At 38.1% G+C, this 8281-nt stretch overlaps 1 long non-coding RNA gene across 1 annotated transcript; it reads right to left on the bottom strand.

Moving 5' to 3' along the window:
* Positions 1–3374: 3374 nt before the first annotated feature.
* Positions 3375–8137, bottom strand: LOC107766690 (uncharacterized). Its single transcript, XR_001643759.2, has 2 exons — positions 7678–8137; positions 3375–3565 (listed from the first exon to the last, which is right to left on the bottom strand). It is a non-coding gene; the product is annotated as an uncharacterized LOC107766690 (long non-coding RNA).
* Between the last annotated feature and the right edge of the window lie 144 nt (positions 8138–8281).

Raw genomic sequence — 8281 nt, 5'->3', positions numbered from 1 at the left:
GCAGGTTGTGAGAGCTCGAAAGATATCAGATACTACCATAGGTGCGAAAGTGCTTTCATTCTGAGTGAGCAAAGTACTGACGACCCCGGATATTTTCAGATCAATGTTTCCGTCTTTCCTCGGAAACACCAAAAGGCCCAAAAATGTTATCATGAAAGCCACTCGTCTATGCTCATCCCACTTCTGACGGTTACCTTTGCTGCATAGCTTGTTAACCGGATTGTTGAATCCTCCTACATGACCATATCTGTCGTATATGAAGCGCGGATTACAGAAACCTGCGGCCAAATCTGGGTTATGGACCGTCCTGGGTATCTTTAATGAATCTAGAAACTGATGCACAGTGACAACTCTTGGGGCAACCAGGTATTTTTGCCTTAATGGAACTTCAGCATTTCCGATGTAACCGGCTATTTCCTCCAGAGTCGGGGTGAGTTCAAAATCGGAGAAGTGGAAGACATTGTGTGCCGGGTCCCAGTAGGTGACCAAAGCTCTTATGATATCTCCCCGAGGCTGGATTTCCGATAAACCCGTGAGACCTTTCAAATATTTCTTGACCTCATCTTGCCCTTCACTACCTAGATCATTCCACCATAGCCGCAACTTGATAGAGACTTTAGCCATTATCGAAAAGTGTTCATTTTGCATTGTGCTCATCCTGCACATTTATTAAGGTGATTTAAGTAAAAGATTATTTGACTCAAAGATGATTTGACTATGTTTTAGAAAGAAAGATCCGATTTTCAAATACGGCCTTTCAGCACTTCGGGGATAAAGATTTTAAGGCTGTGAGGGTCAACCGATCAAAAACTCTAAAGGATGATCGAAAGTGGCCGTTTATGCAAAGTCAGCCTTCCGCCGTCCCTTTCGGGAACATTTGGCTATTTTTGACAAAACAGCATCACTTGATTTATTTATGACTTTTTTATTTCTTTTTTTTTCTTTAAAAAAAAATAGTAGCCCGACATTGGGAGCACGCCCTCACAGAGCCTCGGGGACGAGGATTCTAAGGTTGTTGGGCAAATTGGTCAAAATTCAGAAAATGACCAAAAGCGGCTGTTTATGCAAAGTCAGCCTTCCGGTGCGTCCCTTTCGGGAACCTTCGGCTACATTTGACAAAAGTGGCATCACCCGACTCATTTATGATGAAATTAAAATTCTGACATTTTGGTTATTTCTGAAAAAAGGGGAGGTTGGACCCGATGAGGGTTGCCTACGTATCTCACACCCTGTGAGAATCAAATCGGTGTAGTTCGGGCAGATAAAACAAACTTCTCTTGAAAAACAAGACTCTTTTTCATTGGCAAGCAAAACCATTTTTTTTAAAAAAAAAAAACTCTGTGTATTTTCTTTTTCAACAAACTATTTAAAAATGAAACTTTTCTCTTTTTTTTTATTTACCTTCTTCATTTTCTCGATCAATAAACAACCATTTTTAACAAATTCTTCTTTTTTTTTCTAAAAATTCGGCGGTATTTTGACATTGGTTATTTTTCTAGAAAAATAAATAGTTATCTCCCTACACTGCTATTTTTTTTTCAATAAGTATTTTCAGAAACCGGTCAACATGCAAGTCTGCAGCAAATAAATGTGCAAAACAAACAGGATGCAGCAGGATGGTCTTTTTTTCATTTCAGGTTGCTTGTCCTAGACGGACTCAACCCCTATGTTGAGTCCCCTATGTCAAATGCAACATAATGCAAATAAGCGTTCCTACTAGGGATCCGGCATGAGGTTTCGTTATACTAGGTTTATAACCTGGGTATTTGTTCTAGACTGTGTACCCGAGCTGACAACTCGAGTCGAGAAGGGGGCTACATACCGGGGACCCGTGAGATCGTCCGGCTTTGTAACTTGTCCGGCCTCTTTCTTATTCCAGGGTATTAACACTAATAGAATAGGGAGTCTTGACCAGCAAGCTCCTCCCCGGAGGTAAGAAGAGAAGGGTTTCGGCACAGTTTATATATAGTTCACATAATATCAAAGCGGTAAAAGGCAACATTTAGCACGTTATGCCCAAACATGTAATAAAGATCAGATAATAAAGCCAAATATAACAATTATTCTAAGCTCGAATTCTTGAACCCTGAACCAGAGATTCCGATTCTTATCCCCAGCAGAGTCGCCAGAGCTGTCACACCTCCTTTTTGCGTGCCTGCCCCGAAGGGTAAATGCGTGAGGGAGTTTTTCCAATTTAAGTGACATTATTCGAAAATGGGATTATTTATTTATTTTAGAGTCGCCACTTGGGAAAAGTTTGGCTTTTGGTGTCCCAAGTCACCGGTTTATCTTGAATCCCAAATCGAGGAAATTTTTTGACTTTCCAATGAAGTCTGCGAACCAGAAATTCTAAGTAAGGAATTCTGTTGACCCGAGGGAAGGTGTTAGACACCCACGGATCCCGTGGTTCTAGCACGGTCGCTTAAATTGTTATAATGGCTAAATATCTGATTTTAATACATGTTATAACTTGTGTGCTTTTATTAGGTTTAAACCACTTTTATTATTATTTATTATTTTTATGGAATTGCAACGTCATGAAAATACATCTCGAACCACGTCGCAATCAATGCACCTGTGGTTGTTGATACATTCCGACACCGTTGAGATTTGAATTTGGGTCACATAAATGCGCACCCGAATTTAAGAATGTAAATAAATAAAAATCGCGCCTAAAGAGTCTAACGCGATATTATCTTTGAGGAAGGCAGTGAAATTCGCTAAACGGCTCATCCCAAATTCTAAGTATTTTACTATGGCCAATTATTGATGGCCCTGCAATTTGCACTTTTGTTTGGCGAGGCACGCCTCATTTCTGTTTTAAAAGGATCTACCTATAGTGACTATGTTTTCTATCTCGTTCGTCTCTACAATGAAAGAAAAGAGTTCTAGCTTATTTATATGCTCACGAGTTATTATAGTTGAGTTTCGAAAGTGAGTCGTTAAATCTGAAGACAATACAATAAGGGCAGTCGGTTAACAATTATGGGCCCAGGTCCAATGTATAAGGAGTAAAACTGGACCTGCGCCATCCTTATTAAGATGTTGGGCTTATCCAAATGATTCTACACATGTTCAAACTTTAAGAACCCGAAATGAAAGTGATTCCCAATGAAACCCGTTTTTTTTTTACGAATTTAGATGAACAAGTTGTTAACTAAAATAGTTTGAACTATTGAGTAATCACCTAAGGCCTGATATGTATTTGGAACATGCTGTTTAATCGAACAAATTGAACTAGCAGAATGTTACAACTATACTGTTAGTCCATTTAAACTAAAAGCCTACGGGGAAGGAGTTTACAACTTAAACTGCTATAGGATAATGCCCATGTTATACATAAACAACAACCACCTGATTCTGGTTAAGGCAACTAGCTAACATATATACAAATGGGATTCAGTATGTAACCAGAGTTTACATGGGCAGTGCATAGAATGTTCTAAATACAGACAGTAAAAGAGAGAAAAGACTACATTAAACTACAGATTCAAATTTTTCCCATTTTTTGCATTCATGCTTCGAGTAGCTTACAAGATGTACCAGTGTATTCAGTTTTGTGTACCTGGTATTTGGAAAGCAAGGAAAGAAGATGAAGATCAGTGAAGCAACAGTAGTGTTCCGCAAATAACAACAACAACAACAACAGTAACAATAAGCAGAATAAATCCCAGTGAAAAAATTCAGCTATAACCAATGGAAGCAGTAGTAAATAAACCCAACAAACTCAAGAGCGAACAATTGAAAACCCAGCAAAACCAAAATGCAATCACAGGCTTTACAGCCAAAGCAGAAGGGAGATAGGTACGAGACAACAGTAGTTTACTGATGTTTCAAGACATTCAAAGGAAGGCCTGATAGATGCAGCTCACAGCTCTCAAAATCTGAAAAAAAATCTGTCCACTCTCTCCTAAGTTCTCTCTCTATCTTCTTTTTCTTTTCTTTTTTTTTTCTTTTTCCCTGCTGCCTATCAGTGGCTCTGTATATATGCCAAAAGATCCCACACTCCAGCTCTTAAGAGCACTCAAAAACTAAAATCAGAAAAATATTCTGCCCCCTCCTCATTCTTTTGCCCACTATTGTATGTTTTGTTCCCCACTACACTTGTCCTATCCTATTTTTAATCCAAAGATTATGGGCAACATTTATTTAATCACTCCCCAACAAAACCTCCCCCATACCATTATCTTTTGTTCCCAACTTTATTTAAACAAATGCATTAGATTAATGGTACATTGGTACTTCCTGACAGTCCACTCAAGTTAACCCTCTTTTTCCAAGTTTTGAAATCCCCAAATTACCTCTGAAACCCATGTGATTCACTGTCCTACCCCAAACCCCTTAAGTGCTGGATACAGACTTTGATCAACAACCTATTCAAACCTACTCATTCACTAAACTGAATCCAACTAGTTACAACAGCTACAACCAATTCAAATCAGCTAGTAATTCAAGATACTAAATCAGATGGCATTTAGAATGAAACCTAAAAGTTCAGGGCAGCATATATTGAACTAACTATAAATGGGGAAACAATCATATTTAAACTCAGCAAAACAAGATGGACTGAGATCAACCTGACCAGCATATGCCCTAAACAGATTTGGAGTGCAAAAGTAGGGAACAACCAGCAGAGTTTCAAAAACGGGGTTGACTAATTCAGACTGAACAAACGAACCATAAATTCAGCTCAATGAACTGAAAACACCCACAGGCTCAAATCTGAACTCAAATATTACCCAGGAAACCATTTTAACACAACATTCAGAACACAAACGAGGCAGGAGGGGTCACAGCCAAGAATGAACTAAACATCAGACTAATTATCATGCTACTCTATCATTCAAACATATCAGACTAATCGACAACACATTACAGCATACAACAAATGACAACAAGCAGAAATGATAATAAAATTGGATCCAATAAAAGGTCTGATGGGGCAAAATGGGATCAATCAAACGAGGCTAAATTATAACCACCTAAACAACAAGAGAGGAGGAAAGGAGTACCTTAAACAAATACAAGACTAGACGAACCCAGGTTGAACACTTGACTCGAATCTTTTGAGGTCGAAGGGACCTTAATCGAGTGTTCTCAACTGAGAACACTTCGACTAAGGTCCATTGGACACCCAAATTTTCTCCCTTTCGGACTGATTCCAGCTTTTGGTTTTCTAGGGTTCTTGGTTCGATTTTAGGGTTCGAACGGTTCCAACCAGGTTTGAAAGGAAACCAGTGTGTCTCAGGTATGAGGGAGGTCAGGGGATGCCAGGGTGTGAGTTTAGGGTGGGTTGGGGTATGTCCGGGCTTTGCTCGAATCTTCAAACAAGGATTCGAGAAGCTCGAAAATGATTCGATGCAAACGGGTACTGGTGTTGGATTGGGGGTGGTTAGATGATCTAAGGGTGTTAATTTGGGGGTCATCGGGTGAACTAAGGTCCTTGACTGATTTTTCGATCTGATATTCGAGACATACTACTGGGATTCGAGGACAATAGAAGGTAGATTCAGAAAGAGGAGGGTGAGGGGGTTCTATGGTGTGAAGATGGGGTTGTTTGGACCACCGGAACCGCCGTGAGGCGATTTCCGGTGGGCGGTGCATGGTGGTTGAAGGCGGAGGGTTTGTTTGGTCTCCGAGGTTTGGAGACGAAGGTAAAAAAGGGGGTTCGGTTTAGGGGGGCGTGGGGGTAAGGGAGGGGGGTTTATATACGGGATGGGGGAGTTGAATCTCGGCCATTGGATCATTGGTGATCAACGGCCTTGATCTTTGCACTTAGGGGGACGACGTCGTTTGGTTTAGTGTTGGGAATGGGTCGATCCGGGTACCAGTGGGTCGGGTAACTAGGAAAGCTTAGAGCCGTTAGATGAAGTGAGATGAACGGCTCAGATCAAATACATCTAAACGACGTCGTTTGGAAACCCAGGTCGTGGACTGGGTCAGTGTAACGAATTGGGCCTGATTTTCAAATGGATTTTTTGGCCCAAATCCAGTATTTTCCTCCCCTTTCATTCTTTTAATTTAAACAAAAATTCCTAATTAAATTAAAACCAAAATTAAACTACACGAATATTAATTAACATTCAACAATAATTAACACACAAATTAAAACGTTTAATAAAAATAAAAATCAAACGATGACGACAATTAGAATAAAAATGCATATTTTTTTTTGTGATTTCCCCCTTGAAAACCAAAATTATGGTTTAATTGATTTCTAAATGCACAATTAAATCCTAAGTATGCATGCGACATATATTTTTTGTATTTTTTAAATAACTAAAACAAGGTAAACATTTACGGACAAAATAATTACCAAAATGTCACGCAAATTCTCAAAATTGTACACAAATGACATTTTGTTTTATTTTGATTTTTCTTTTGGAGTAATTTTCGTGAAAAACAAAAATCACGATATTTGTTGATTTCAAGCTTTCCTAAAGACAGGAACTTTATCTCATCTCCATCTATTCTATCTAACATTACTCATGATCAAAAGCAGTGGATATTAGTCAACAATGCATTAAATATTACCTGAGTTGAGGCTACTTCAATTGAATGGGCTTCTTATTCTTTAGAAGTGCCTTCAAAGTCGGTCTGAATTATCAACTCATTATGTGCAGCTTCAGTTTGAGAATAAAGACCAGGGAACATTCGAAAATTATTTTGTGGTGCACGTTCTGAGTCGATGAAGTATGCTTTTATTGTAATGGTTGACAGAAAAGGAATTGGATTCTGAATGAAAAACTCGTAGGTTACAATAGAATTCCGTTGGTGGCACAACCATTGTTTAACCAATGGTAGTGTATCAATCAAAATGGTAACATCAAAATTTTGTCCTAGCTTCTATCAAAACAGTATAAGGAGGATGTGATAAATATGGGCATGTTCACTTCAGTTATAGATATCTCAATATTTTATTAAGTGCCTTCACTATTTTCTTGTCGTCTTGCACTTAGTCCTTTTCTTTTTTTTTTTATTTTTTTTTTATGAAGAAGATACATTTTATTAATAACAGATCAAGTACCAAGCTAGTGTTAAGGCATAATACAAAAGCTTGCTGGCTATGAGTCCTTCAGCAGTGTAAGGATTCCAACACATCCAGGACGGCATCATTATCGGTAAGGCATCATTATCGGTAGGGGAGTACATGGATCGGGTTGGTTCGGTTTTTATCGAAACCAAACCAAATCAAGTATATATAAAAATTATATATTTATATGTCAGTTTGGTTCGTGTTTTTTACTCAATACCAAACCTAGTCGGGTTTTCTAATCGGTTTGGTTTGACTTCTAGGTTTGGTGCGGGTTTCCGGTTCGGTTTGTACACCGGTAATTATCAGTCAAAAAGTCTGCAGTAACAGTCAATATAAACAAAATGATTTGCCTTTTAATCGTCACAGAAAGTTGGGGAAGGATTCTAGCAAAGATTTTTAACCCCAAATTAACACCAGATGAACTGTAATATGGATCCTCAAAATTGATTGATAAAGCTCCTATATATATTCGTATAGAGCGATCCCCACACCACATAATTGTATGAGTAAATGACAAATTTGAGCAAAGGATAGGAATAAGATTATAACATGTAGCAAAAAAGATCAACTTTTATACCATATAAACAACCCCAGGTGAGTTAACGTAAGAAAAAAAGATAAGCAAGCAAATAAAGACTTACTCTTTTAAGGAGGAGGCAGAAAACTTCAAAGAACTGAGTGTGTTGTGGATAGAACAAATCCAAAAGTTGGCAATTTGGTTCGATGCTTGAATCTTGATTAATACTGACTGTATCAGGGAAATTGTTGGAAAGCTACAAATTGTATATCAATTCTTAAATGCAGAAAAATGTTTTAAGACAGCCGTAAAGTGGAACGTGGACAAGAAATTTGGGATTGAAACTGAAGCGGGGTTGGGTGGCTGGTGGAGACTTTCTAAATTTAACGACTTCTTTTTCTTCAACCGTTTAGGAACACACAGTTTTTCAAATATTAGTGAAAGTGATGAACAATTTTTCTACCTTTCCTCTTTTTTTTTTTTTTTTTTTTTTTTTTTGAAGAAATAGTTTTGATAAAAAACGTGCAAAACAATGAACCTTATTAAAATAAAAAATTACATATATACCTTTTTAAAATAAAAATATGTGCCCTTTTTCAATTAGCCTACTTTTATTTTCAACTAGCGGTCCATGTCCATATTTGTGCTTCACGGGTGGGAGATTCTTTATAATCTTGACATCATAGTAGGATCTACGGGTCTCAATGGTTCGGTTCGACCAGTTATTT

The sequence above is a fragment of the Nicotiana tabacum genome, chromosome 6, assembly GCF_000715075.1.
Source record: "Nicotiana tabacum cultivar K326 chromosome 6, ASM71507v2, whole genome shotgun sequence".
NCBI lineage: Eukaryota > Viridiplantae > Streptophyta > Magnoliopsida > Solanales > Solanaceae > Nicotiana > Nicotiana tabacum.
The sequence above is the reverse complement of the archived record's forward strand: the minus strand, read 5'-3'. Positions and strand labels throughout refer to the sequence as shown.